This window comes from Grammomys surdaster, unplaced genomic scaffold (genome assembly GCF_004785775.1).
Source record: "Grammomys surdaster isolate TR1022 unplaced genomic scaffold, NIH_TR_1.0 63, whole genome shotgun sequence".
Taxonomy (NCBI): domain Eukaryota; kingdom Metazoa; phylum Chordata; class Mammalia; order Rodentia; family Muridae; genus Grammomys; species Grammomys surdaster.
The window spans coordinates 9515298-9530275 of NW_021604565.1; positions in this window are offsets into that span (position 1 = coordinate 9515298).

The window sequence follows — 14978 nt, forward strand, 5'->3', positions numbered from 1 at the left end:
GAAGGAAGGAAGGAAGGAAGGAAGGAAGGACAAAAACAAAACAAGACTCTTAATGTTGCTTTCTTGGAGTTTTCTCTCAAGCACTCAGAATTTCCCTCATACAACTAACTCCATTTTTAGACTGTGTTCCGACAATAAAAGATTCTACTACTGAGAAGGAAAGTAGTGATGAGAATTATAAAATATTTGTGGCTAAAATATAATATCAACAAATATATGTACCTATGCACAACTGATATTAAAAATTATAATAAGAAATAGACTTGTATATATACAGAAAACTACCAGAAGATTGAATGTTAATATCATAAGCATTCTTTTCAATATAATAGAGAAATATGATATATGATACAAGAAAATATAAAAATATCTAATAAAATATAAAATTAAGAAAAAGATGATTATACTGGGCAAAAACTGATTATTTGTTATTGACATGCAAATGACTAAAGAGTTGTACAAAAAGAAAAATTCAGAAATACAAATGTACTATCAGTAAAAATATTTAAAGAGAGAAAGAAATCATATATGTCAATCAATTTTCAACAAAAGAATCATTTATCCAGGAAAAAATAGCTTATAAAATCAATTTAACAATGCTAGTTAAAATTAGTAGTAGTCCAGAATAAATAATTAATAATTAGGTTAATTATATCACTAATCAAATTTTACTTACAATTTATACATAACTACCAAAAGATAAAACATAATATCCTTCACACTGTAACTAGATTAAATACAATATTTTATACCCTATAGGATGACTGAGCTAATAGAGGTCATTTCCAAGTCTGTCAGCCTGTGCTTGATTCCTAGACCCACATGGTAGAAAGAGAGAATCAACTCCAAGGTGTATTCTGACCTCTACAAGTACTCTATGACATTCAAATGTACACACACATACTCCTTCCTCTCCCCAGCCCTCTGTGTGGGTTCTCTCTCTCTCTCTCTCTCTCTCTCTCTCTTAAATGAAAAAAGATTAATTAAATGTCATTGTGGAAAGAGCTCCTGCATTCCTCTAAGTTCCATAAATCCTCAAAACGTTTAAATGATGAAACAAAGACAACAGAAAAGGAAGAATAGATAGAAAATCTGTGAGAACAACTCATATTTACTAAAGCCCCAAGTCTATGATGAGTGATTGAATACAGTCTCTGATCACTACCAGTGAATATGCCAAACTGGATGGAGAAAGGCTTGTGAGGCCTTAACCCTACACAAAGAATTTTAGGCACAAAAAGCTGAAAATGGGGTGCAACAATAATTAGGCTAGAAAAAAAGAGACCATGAATTTTAAAGGAAGCAGAGTAGGGCATATGAGACAGCTTGGAGGGAGGAAATGAAAGAGAAAATGTACTTGAATTATAATTAATTTTCTAATTTAAAAAATAATTAAAGAAAAATATCCAAATGAAGTGACCGTGGGACTAACTAACAGCACAACCAATTACACGACCTGCTCCAAAGTCTATGGATCATCATTCAACAGAGATCCTGCTCATCTCTAAAGAAAGCTGGGCAGAAGAAAACACCGAAGAAGAAATAAGTTTGCAGTATATGAGAAATGAAATTCAAATGCGTAAGTAACTTCTACTAGCATATGACTTTTTAATTTTGTTTGTGCCCACACTCGTGTGTGTGTGTGTGTGTGTGTGTGTGTGTGTGTGTGTGTGTTTGTATGCTCATGAGGCTCTGAAGCCATACATTTTTCCAGGAACTGGAGTTACTAGTGGTTATGGGACACTAGTATATTGAATGTGAGTGACAGAATCGAAAGTAATACTGCGGCAGAGCACCAAACACTTTCAACCTAACCACTGAACAAACTCTCTAGCCTTGCATATGACTTTTAAGAAACCTAAAATAATCATGAATAAGAATTTCTTAATATATGTACTTTTATTGGATATATACTTACATTACAGATGTTATCCCCTCTCTTCATTCGGGAGCCACCCACCCAGGATACCCCTATCCCAACCCACCACCTTCTGCTTCTATGAGGATGTGCACCCACCTACTCTCCCTCTCCCACTTCCCCATCCAAATATTGCCCCATACTGGGGCATCCATCCTTCACTAGACCAAGGACTTCGTCTCCCACTTAAGCCCAACAATGCCATCCTCCCCTACATATAGAGATGGAGCCATAGGTCCCTCCCTGTGTGTTCCCAGGCTGGTGGTTTAACCCTGGGAGCTCTGGGTGGTTGGTATTGTTACTCTACCCATGGGGCCGCAAACCCTTTCAGCTCCTTCAGTCTTCTCTCTCACTCCTCCATTGGGAACGCCATGATAAGATCAATGGTTAGCTGTGACCATCCTCCTCTGTGTATTCCATGCTCTGACAGACCCTTAAGAAGAGAGCTATATCCATCTCCTGTAAGCATGCACTTCTTGATATCTACATCAGCATCTGCCTTTGATGACTACACAAGAGATGGATACCCAGGTGGAACAGTCTATGGACAGCCCCTCCTTCAGTTTCTGTCCCATGCTTTGTCTCCATATTTGCTCCCTTGAGTATTTTGTTACTCCTAAGAAGAACCGAAGTGCCTCCACTTGGTTTTCCTACTTCATGTGGTCTATGAGTTGTATATTGAATATTGAGAGCTTTGGTGCTAATATCCAATTATCAGTGAGTACATACCATGTGAGTTCTTCTGTGACTGGGTTACCACACTCAGGATGATATTTACTAATTCCATCCATTTACCTTCATGAAGTCATTGTTTTTAATAGCTGAGTAATATTCCATTGTGTAAAGGTACCACAATTCTGTGTCTATTCCTCTATTGAAAGACATCTTGGTTCTTTCCAGCTTCTGGCTATTCTAAATAAGGCTGCAATGAATATAGTGGAGCATGTGTCATTGTTATATGTTGGAGCATCTTTTGGGTATATGACCAGGAGTGGTATAGCTGGGTCCTCTGGTATTACAATGTCAAATTTTCTGAGGGATCACCAGACTGATTTCCAGTGTGATTGTACCAACTTACAATCCAACCAACAGTGGAGGAGTGTTCCTCTTTCTCCACATCTTCAGAAGCATCTGCTATCATGTGAGGTTTTGATCTTAGCCATTCTGACAGGTGTGAGGTGGAATCTCTGGGTTGTTTCCCTGATGACTAAGGATGTTGAACATTTCTTTAGGTGCTTTTCTGCCATTAGAGTTTCCTCAGTTGAGAATTCTTTGCTTAACTCTGTGGCCCATTTTTAATAGGGTTATTTGATTGTCTGGAGTCTAATTTCTTGAGTTCTTTTACATATTGGATATTAGCCCTCTATTGGATGTAGGATTGGTAAGAATCTTTTCTCAATATGTTGGTTGCTATTTTGTCCTTTGCTTTACAATTTTATGAGGGCCTATTTGTCAATTCTTCATCTTAGAGCATAAGCCATTGGTTTTCTGTTCAGGAACTTTTCCTCTATGCCCAAATATTTAAGGTTCTTCCTTATTTTCTCTTCTATTAGTTTTAATGTATCTGGTTTTATGGGAAAGTCCTTGGTCCACTTGGACTTGAGCTTTGCACAAGCAGATAAGGTTGTATAGATTTGCATTCCTCTACATGCTGACCTCTAGTTGAACCAGCACCACTTGTTGAAAATGCTGTCCTTCTTCCACTGGATGGTTTTAGCTCCTTTGTCAAAGATCAAGTGACTACAGGTGTGTGGGTTCATTTTTTGGAATTTTATTCTATTCCATTGATCTTTCTGCTTGTCTCTGTACCAATACTATGCAGTTTTCACTATTTCTGTGTAGTACAGGTTGAGATCTGGGATGATGATTTCCCAAAAAGTTCTTTTATTGTTGAGAATACTTCTCACTATCCTGGGTTTTTTGTTATTCCCAATAAATTTTCAAATTGTTCTTTCTATCTCTATGAAGAATTGAGTTGAAATTTTTATGGGGATTGCATTGAATCTGTAGATTGCTTTTGGCCTGATGACCATTTATACTATAGTAATCATGTAAATCCATAACCATGGGAGATCTTTCCATCTTCTGAGACCTTCTTCAATTTATTACTTAAGAGACTTCAAGTTATTATCATACAGATCTTTTACTTGCTTGGTTAGATTCACACCAAGGTATTTTATATTATTTGTGACTATGGTAAAGGATGTCATTTTTGTCATTTCTTTCTTAGCCTGTTTATCCTTTGAGTAGAGGAAGGCTACTTATTTGTTTGAGTTGATTTTATATCCAGCCACTTTGCTTTTGCTAAAGTAGTTTATCTAGTTTAGCAGTTCCCTGGTGGAAGTTTTGGGGTCACTTAAGTATATCATCAAATCATCTGCAAATAGTAATATTTTGACTTCTTCCTTTCCTATTTATATCCATATGACTTCCTTTTGTTGTCTAATTGCTCTGGCTAGGGCTTCCAGTACTACATCGAATAGGTAGGGAGCCTTGTCTAGTCTTTGATTTTAGTGGGATTGCTTCAAGTTTCTCTCCATTTAGTTTGATGTTGGCATGCTTGCTGTATATTGCTTTCCCTATGTTTAGGTATAGGTCTTGAATTCCTGATCTTTCCAGGACTTTTACCATGAAGGGATGTTGAATTTTGTCAGATGCTTTCTCAGCATCTAGTGAGATGATCATGTGGTTATTTTCTTTGAGTTTGTTTTTATAATCGATTTTGTTGATGGATTTCTGAATATTGAACCATCCCTGCATTATTGGAATAAAGCCTACTTGATCATGATGGATGATTATTTTGACATGTTCTTTGATTTGGTTTGCAAGAATTTTATTGAGTATTTTTGCATCGATGCTCATAATGGAGATTGGGCTGAAGTTCCCTTTCTTTGTTGGGTCTTTGTGAAGTTTGGATATGAGTGTGATTGTGGCTTCACAGAATGAATTCGGTAGTGTTCCTTCTGTTTCTATTTTGTTTGAAGAGAATAGTTTGAAGAGAATTGGTATTAGGTCTTCTTTGAATGTCTGATAGAATTCTGCACTAAAACGTCTGGTCCTGGGCTTTTTTTGTTGGGAAGACTTTTAATGACCACTGTTATTTCTGTAGGGGTTATGGGACTGATTAGATGGGTTATCTGCTCCTGATTTAAGTTTGGTACCTGGTATCTGTCTAAAAAACTGTCCATTTCATCCAGATTTTCCAGTTTTGTTGAGAATAGGCTTTTGTAGTAGGATCTGATGATTTATTGAATATCCTCAGAATATCAACAGAATATTCTGTTGTTACGTCTCTTTTTTCAGTTGTGATTTTATTAATTTGGATACTCTCTTTGTGCCCTCTGTTTTGTCTGGCTAATGGTTTATCTATCTTGTTGATTTTCTCAAAGAACCAGCTCCTGGTTTTTTTGTTTGTTTGGTTGGTTGGTTGGGGTTTTTTTTTTTTTTTTGATTCTTTATATAGTCCTTTTTGTTTCTACTTGGTCGATTTCAGGCCTGAGTTTGATTATTTCCTGCCATTTACTCCTCTTGGGTGTATTAGCTTCTTTTTGTTCTTGAGGTTTCAGGTGTGTTGTCAAGCTGCTAGTGTTTGCTATGCCCAGTTTCTTTTTGTAGGCACTTAGAGCTATGAGTTTTCCTCTTAGCACTGCTTTCATTGTGTCCCATAAGTTTTATTATGATGTGCCTTCATTTTCATTAAATTATAAAAAGTCTTTAATTTCTTTATTTCTTCCTTGACCAATTCATCATTGTTTACAGCATTGTTGAGTTTCCATGTGCATGTGGACTTTCCATTGTTTTTGTTATCATTGAAGACCAGCCTTAGTCCTTGGTGATGTGATAGGCTGAAAGGGATTATTTCATTATTTTTGTATCTGTTAAGGCCTTTTTTGTGAACAATTATATGGTCTATTTTGGAGAAGGCACCATGAGGTGCTGAGAAGAAGGCATATTATTTTTGGATGAAATGTTCTATAAATATCTATTAAATCCATTTGGTTCATAACCTCTCTTGGTTTCACTATGTCTCTGTTTAGTTTCTGTTTCCATGAACAGTCCATTGCTAAGAGTGGGGTGTTGAAGTCTCCCACTATTATTGTGTGAGGTGCAATGTGTGCTTTAAGCTTTAGTAAATTTTGTTTTATGAATGTAGGTGCCCTTGCATTTGGTGCATAGATGTTCAAAATTGACATTTCATCTTGGTTGATTCTTCCTTTGATGAGTATGAAGTGTTCCTCCTTATATTTTTTAATAACTTCTGGTTGAAAGTTGATTTTATTCAATATTAGAATGGCTACTCCAGTTTGTTTCTTGAGACTATTTGTTTGAAAAATTGTTTTCCAGCCTTTTATTCTGAGGTGGTGTCTGTCTTTGTCACTGAGGTGTGTTTCCTGTATGCAACAAAATGTTGGGTCCTGTTTAAGTATCCAGTCCATTAGTCAATGTCTTTTTATTGGGGATTTGACTCCATTGATGTTAAGAGATATTAAGGAAAAATGACTGTTGATTCCTGTTATTTTTGTTATTAGAGGTAGAATTAAATGTGTGTAGCTATCTTTTTTTGGGTTTGTTGAAAGATTACTGTTTTCCTTTTTCTAGGTTGTAGTTTCCCTCCTTATTTTGGAGTTTTCCATGTATTATCCTTTTTGGGGGTGTATTAGTAAAAAGACATTGTATGAATTTGGTTTTGTAAGAGAATATCTTAGTTTCTCCATCTATAGTGATTGAGAGTTTGCTGAGTATAGTAGTCTGGGATGGCATTTGTGTTCTTTTAAAGTCTGTATGATATCTGTCCTGGATCTTCTGGATTTTATAGTCTCTGGTGAAAAGTCTGGTGTAATTCGTATAGGTCTGCCTTTACATGTTACTTGGCCTTTTTCCCTTACTGCTTTTAATATTCTTTCTTTGTTTTGTGCATTTGATGTTTTGATTATTATGTGACAGGAGGAATTTCTTTTCTGGTCTAGTCTATTTGGTGTTCTGTAGGCTTCTTGTACATTCATGAGCATCTCTTTCTTTAGGTTAGGGAAGTTTTCTTCTATAATTTTTTTTGAAATTATTTACTGGCCCTTTAAGTTGGGAATCTTCACTCTCATTTATACCTATTATCCTTAGGTTTGGTCTTCTCATTGTGTCCTGGGTTTCCTGGATGTTTTGGTAGGAATTTTTTGGATTTTGAATTTTCTTTGGCTGTTGTGTCAATATTTTTTATGGTATCTTCTGCACCTGAGATTCTCTCTTCTATCTCTTGTATTCTATTGGTGATATTTTTATCTATGACTCCTGACCTTTTTTCTAGGTTTTCTATCTCCAGTGTAGTGTCCTTTCTGATTTCATTATTGTTTTTACTTCCACTTTTAGATATTGGATGATTTTGTTTAATTCCTTCACCTCTTTGGTTGTGTTTTCTTGTAATTCTTTAAGGAATTTTTGTGTTTCCTCTTTTAGGGCTTCTACCTGTTTACCTGTGTTCTCCTGTACTTCTTTAAGGGAGTTATTTAAGTCCTTCTTAAAGTCCTCTATCATCATCAAGTGAAGTGATTTTAATTCTGAATCCTGCTTTTCTGGTGTGATGGGGTGTCCAGGGCTTGCTATGGTGTGAGAAATGGGTTCTGATGATGCCAAGTAACTTTGGTTTCTGTTGCTTATGTTCTTGCACTTGCCTTTTGACATCTGGTTAACTCTAGTGCTACCTGTACTCACTGTCTCTGGAGCATGTCTCTCCAGTTATCTTGCTTGTGTCAAAACTCCTCAGAGTCCAGATGTCTCTGTGATCCTGCAATCCTGAGCTCCTGGGTGGAAGTACTCCTGGGACTCAGGTTGCCTCTTGGATCCTTAAATCCTGCTGCTCTGAGTGCAGTGGCTCCTCTAGGATGTCTCAGGATATGGTGTTCTCACATCAGCAGACCAGCTAGGCATCTGCCCCAGAAAAAAGAACCAAACGACAGGCAGGAGGGGAGTGATATTCTGGAGGGGCAGGGTTTGGGTGGCTGATGGGTCCTCAGTGCCCCAGGCTTCCAGTTGTACCTCTGAGGAGTATGGTAGTGGGGGAGTGTTCTTACCCACTGCTCTGAGTGCAGAGGCTCCTCTAGGATGTCTCAGGATATGGTATCTTCTTGGGAGCAGACTAGCTAGGTGTTTGCCCCAGGGAAAAGGGCATGAATAAGAAATTAAAATTTCATAGCATACTTATAAATGTGGAAATGTTTTTATCTGAGTCAGAAAATAATCTTTAAAGAGATCTAAACATTTATAGAAACAATAGACACAGGAAAAATGTCTTTTGAGCAATGTGAGGGAAGATCCATTTTGAATCTGAAATTGCTAATTTGATGAGTAACTGAAACAGCTGAAAAAATTTGTAGACTATCCATATTAAGGAAAATGGGGAAAAGGCATTCTTGGTAGAAACATTAACGTAGATATTAAAGTCACTGAAGTTACTATGAAAAAGCAGATTGGAAGAACAAAGCAAGTCTACTTAGAAGTTTCTTATAAACTCACTCAAAGATTAAGGGGGTATGTAACTGACTGTGGGAATCTATATTAAGCAGGTGTTGAAAACATTGACTAAGGCCTGTGGGAGAGGAGCAGCGAGAGGTCTCACACAGGGCATAGTAACTGTGGAATTTCCTGACCTGAGGACTGGATGAGGAGAAATGCAATGCCAGAGTGAAGTGGCTTGGTTAGATGATCTCTGATATACACTCAGAAATGAAGATAACGGGGACACACAGTCATGTGATTTAAGAAGAGACATGACACCAGGTACTGGCCATCAGTATTTTTAAAATCCTAGCACAGAGGAGGAGTCTGAGTTTCACTGAGGTCAGACTGTTCACCATTGAGCTGAGCAGAGTGAGAGAAGTAAGTGGAACTTTTACAGTCAGTTGTCCAATGGGTATCAGTGGTGAGCCTGTATGCAGAATCCTGTACATGACTTGGCAAGTGTATACTCCTGTGACGATATAAATGGTGAAAAATCCTGAAAGAGAGGAGTAAGACAAAGGAAGATATGCATCAAGGAAATTTGCCTGGATTAAATAAGAATGAAAGAATTCGTTGTGTCAAAAAAATGGTTTAATGTCAGCTAAACTTCTGGTAGCCCTAAGAATCACTTGAATTTTAGGAAGTTTTCATTTTCCTCAATCTGCTGGCTAAACATGTCAGGGGTATTCATTTATAATAACACCTCCTTAAGCCAACATAACAGCTCATTGCCTTTCACAAGCGCAGACTCTGAATTACATAAATTATTGTATCGTCTTTAGTAAGGATTAATTTGTGAGTATGATTTGATAAACATATAAAATTAAATCCTCCTAATTTAAATGAGACTACTGAACAAAGGAAAGGGAAGGGAAGTTTGTTATGTAATCACCACTGCCACTGTCTGTCTCTGTAGCAGGAAGAAAAGTGCACGCAATGTGCTAGTATAGCAGATATTTTGCCCTTGTTACAATCATTTTCTAGGTTGTCTCAGCACACTGAAGTGAAAATCATCCCTGTAATCATCAGTCTTCTGCTAGAACTGGCAACCTGGTTCTCTCCTGCGTCCTGCTCTAGGGGAAGTCACCTGCTTGCTAGTAGCAATAGCCAAGAGGGTTCTGCAGAGAAACAGAAGCTTCTTTTGAAAATTTTTTAAAATTAAAAATGTATCATCTAAACATTGAATAATAAATAACAAGAAATTAATCTCAATCCCAACATTTAAACACCAAGTACCACAAGGTTTAACATTATAGCATTATTAATGATTCTCTCTTTACATACACTGCAATCTGATACTTCTTCATTTTTTACCTAGTGGAACATTTTCCTGTATTTCTAAGATTTTTTTTTTAAAGATAACCACTTTAAATATCTAGAACTTTTGTCATTTATTCGTCAAGAGACTCTTTTTAAATGTAGATTTTTAGTGAAATTATAGCTGTAATATACAACATTCTCTATTAAAACTATCTAGGCATAGATGTAAAAATGTGTACATATAATATACCAATAGATTTAAATAAACTGCAAGATCAATTTGCTGTCCTGATGTTAACTGCTAAGTCTTATAAAACTTGTTAATGTCTTCAGTCTCTGGCATTGGAAGTTACTGGTCTAGTTTGGGCAGGGGACTCCCTCTACTGTTATTCTAACAACTGACTTCTGATGCCTACTTGCATTAGCTATTGATAATACCAGTATTAACTTTCCAGGCTTTCTATGCTTGCAAATGTTTAGATGGAATTTTACAGTAGAATATTTGCATGCTCTGTTTAGCTCTGCTTCTTACCACTGGACACATCAGAGAGATTCAGAAAGTCCCAAGGACCCTATGACAGGTGACAGTTGTGATACTGATAGGTGCTAGGAAAAGACTGCTTTGAGGTGTTGGGCAGTAACAGGACAGTATAGTCCCCATGTTACTATTCACAGGATAAATACCTCTGCTAGTGCTGCTACACAAGAATACTTTGTTTAAATGTACATATTTTACAGCTACATTTGGATTACATCAACAGTACTCCTTCTACAGTTTATAATTATTTTTTTTATTTTGTGGAGATAAGTGTTTTACCTTAATATATCTGCATCTGTATCTCTATCTATATCTATATAAATTTGAATATGCATATATACATATTTATTTGTATGATATACATATATCAATAATATATATTATATATATTATATATATAATGTATATATACAAAAAATGTATACTATTGCAAGCTTCCATGTATGAGTGTTTGAGCTGGAAATTGTGCCCAAGACCTCTGGAAGAACAGCTAGTGTTCTTAACCACTGAGCCTTCTCTGCAACCCTCATAATGTTTCTTTAAAATTCCACAAATAATACTAGAGGATTTTGCTGTAAATACTTGATGCTGTAAAAATTGGAAAAAGGCTGAAATTGTACACAAATCTCAGGCCAAGCATAGATAGTTTGTTATCCAGACTATGTAGAACTCTTTCATTATTATAAAAGCATTAGAATCAATCATTCACAAATTGACAGCATATATCTTCTCTCAAACATTTAGTTACTTTAAGAAGGTGACAAACTGTCATAGATTTAGCTTTATACAGCTAAAGTGATAGCATATTTTGGGAATGTTTATCCATTACAAAAAGATGCAAGAAGGTGATATATCAAAGAAAGTAAATATATATGTGTGAAAACTTACCTTGCTGCTTTGTGTTGGTTAGGTTCAAAAACATATTATTTTACAAACTGTTAATATTTATAAATTGTATATGTTATATTACATATAAACAATATACGCAATAAATTTATAATTACTAAAACCATGCCATACTCTTTCAGTCTCTTCCAAGTAATTATGGCTTCACTAAGATATTATGGACATTGATTCCCTTTATAAAAAATATTGTCAAAATAGAGGGTCCTAGAACTGTATTAATTTATTTTCCATCATTGTGACCCAAATACCTAGCAAAGGTAGCTTCCAGAAAGAAGGCTTTTTGTAGGCTCATAGTTGCAGAGGTTTGCAGACTATCACCTCGGGGAAGCCTGGGAGGAATGGTTTAGTCCCTGATGACAGGGGCAGGTGTTAGAGGGGTTTTCATAGTGGCAGGCTGGGGAAACTGCTAGAAGAGAGCAAATAGAATGGAATTCAGCTGCAACCATCAAAACCCTGATGCTAGTGACCTACACATTTTAGCTGGGCCCCACCAGCCAGAGATTACACAACTTTTCCAAGCAATGTCACTAGCTAGGAACAGATGTTACAACTATGTGCACAGTGGGCATTTACAAATTAAGCCATGACAGTAGTCTAAAAGAAGAAGGGTTGCAAGTGGTGCTTCTGCATAGTCTAGCAGAACTTCAGCCTCAAATTCGAAATGTTCTACTGAAGAGAAGACTAGAATTTTCTCTGAAGAATAGTTAAAATGGCAGGACATGCTGGGAAAACAAAGCTTGCTGGAGTATTCCATCTTCTTCCTATGAATGGAACTTCTATGGAGAGGGTTCTAGGAGTCAGGATTTTCTTCATCTTCTGTTATTTCTGGTGGTGCTTGACTGCTTAGAGATGACTGAGAAGTTTCCATATTGACCTCTCCATGAACTTCTGATCTGATATTTTCAGTGTTAACCTAAATTGTCTGAATTTTGAAAGAACACATATGATTTTAAGTTCTGTTATTTGCTCAGTATCAGAATGGGTACATAAAGTCTACAGACTGAGTGGACATAGAAGTGCTTTCATTCATGAGGAAGACAAGGGCATTTTCTTCACAGAATTTCTCTTGGCCCTTGTCTTATGGTTCCCTTTCAGAAGTCTTCCTTTCTCTTTGTAAAAACTACACATCATAACTGCTTTTGTTGGCTTGGTTTGTGCATGCTGAAATCCAGAGTTAAGAGTTACCACCCCTTTGCCTACTTCTTTTGAATGTCATATGCCTTGCTAATGGCTGCCACCAAACTGGTGAAGGAGGATGCAATGAGAGGCAGGTGAGATGACCTCTCTAGATCTCATCTAAGACATTATATAGGAATCTAACAAATACTTATTTAATGATTCTTCCACCCACCTACAAGAGATTGCTATGCCATCTGAGTAAGCCAGGATTCAATGACCTGTGAAAACCCTTTAATGTTATGTGTTCTTCCAAAGTCAGGAAGTTTCTCTACTCATACATCTTCCTGTTATAAAATACATATATTAATAAAAGGTCAAATGAAAAATGTGAATAACTTAGTACAATGTGTACTACAAAAATAGAAATGTAAGAAAAATTACCTGCTATATGTTTTTATTTCTCTCAAGCAATAATAAAGGTAATTACATTAGATTCATGGATAAATATAGAAAATATATACAAATATTGTAGAAAACAGAAGTAAAACTATAAAATTAAGTAACCTTTATGATATTTTAAAACCTTGTATGTAAAGACCTTGTGGAACATATCACGATGAACTCCACTTGTGAAATATGTTCAGATGCGAAAATAGATAGCCTTGCCAGATAATTCCAGCTTAGATAAGGACAAGTGAATCATAGGCAGAGTCATAGTGACCTGTCCCTTGAACCTTCACCCAGCTGATACCATGTTCTGAAACATATCTCTATTCCCCCTGAACACCCACTCTCCAGTTTCATCCCCTTCCCCATGTCCTGCCTTTTTGTATTTATAACCCCTGTGTGAATGAGTAAAAATTACAATTTGAAAAAAATAAATTAATTAAAAAAGATTTAATTCTCTGTTTTTACCAGCTCTTCTCTGATTTCTGGCAACAAACTTATAGAATTAACAAACAGTAAACCATTCATACCAGTTTCTTCAGTGTGAGCTGGGTATATAAGACAACAAATGTGGGTGATTTGGTTTGTTTTTGATATTGAGAAAGTGAGATTAAAGTCACCGTTGAGGTAAATGGAAGACAACGGTGCCCACCACTTCAGATGACATAATTATTAAAGAATACTTTGTTGGAGATGTGTTTGCTGCAGAGTCTAGTTAATATCAGGGAAGATGCCTTCATTATCTGTTTTCCCTGACTGTATGTTCATAACATGAAACTTAGAAAATGATTCTACCAGGATAAAGCAGAAATCTGATAGTTTCAAGGTTTCTGCTTTTCAAACTCAAACTTTCCTTTTTTTCTTTGATGGCCAAAGGCAGTAAGGCCAGACAGCCTGTCTGATTATTTTGTTCAAGAATCAAACTAAACTACTAATTCCAGCTATCATTTTCTTTGACAGATTTTGAAACAGACCACCAGAGCTGCACTAGAAACTGTCAGGAAAAAAAGTTGTGTTTCAATTCTGTAGTTTCCCCAAGGCCTGGTTACCATTTGTATTCTTAACTTACTTATTGAATTTTCACTCAAGTGCTCTGAGTTTCTGAAAATTGTCAAGCTGTTCCATTAGCAAGAAAAGTGTGTTTGTAAAATGGCAGGGTTGCATGAGCCAACCAGAGTAATGTCTGCTCAGCAATTGTTATGGTCTTAACTGAGTGTATGTTACATTTGGATGTGACCAGCAGTTGGCATAAAATGATCAATTTTTTGAAGAGTTTCTGCTACAATAACAAATAAGAAGGAGATGGTGATTTTATTTTTATCTCACGTTTAAATATTTTGCTTCAAATAGATTGGGAATATGATAAAATGGCCTCCCAGCTTATAGTAATAGGATAACATAGCTTTCTAAATAAAGAACTTTATTTGAATATAATGTTTTTCCTTAGTAAGAGACAAGCTAGTAATTTTGTTTTGCATGCTCTTGACATATTTCACATTCAAAGCATATTTTTAGTTTCACACATTAGCTTAAAAATTATAAATCTCTTAGAGTTAACAATTATTACTGATCTATTTAACTCAACTCATTTCCAGACTACAGAAAATCTAGATATAAATTAAATAAAGCAAAGAAAGTTTCCATGTTATATCTGCTTGCAAAAATAAGAATTTAAACTTCTAGAAGTACATTTCCCAGAATGTATAGCATAAACACATTGTGAGAAAGAGATCTGCTCTAATTATATACACAGCAGTGAAGCTAAAGCCATTCTGACCCTCAGTTTTATGTGTTTGCTCTTAGCTCATGCTTCTAGCATAAAATCATTTGTTAACCTGATTTTGACACCTCAGCCTGATCTGTGTAACAGTGATGATAACTGAGTTCAGGCAACACTCACCAATTATACCCTTCCTGAGATCATGTTCCTTCTCATCTTGTAAAAGCCAATGAGACAAGTTAGAATGAATTTCCTGTCTGTGACTTTGCTTTCTCTGAGATTAAAAGGTTATTGGAGAAAAACAATCAGTGTTCAAGTAGAATTTCCTCTCAGGTAAATATAATGAAAAAGATGAAAATGAAAAGTACTATAAGGATAAGCAGTTAAAAGTGGACACCGGACTGAGGAGGGAAGCAACAGAGTAATGAAGTGAGTATAGGATAAAAGAACAGGGAGCTGAGCCGCCTATGAAGCACTTTGCTTGAAAATTCATACTAGCACATAATGCCTTCCATATTAATTTTTAAAACAAAACTTAATTTTAAAAAAGAATGGGAAGTTGAATTTTAGTAACTGTAACT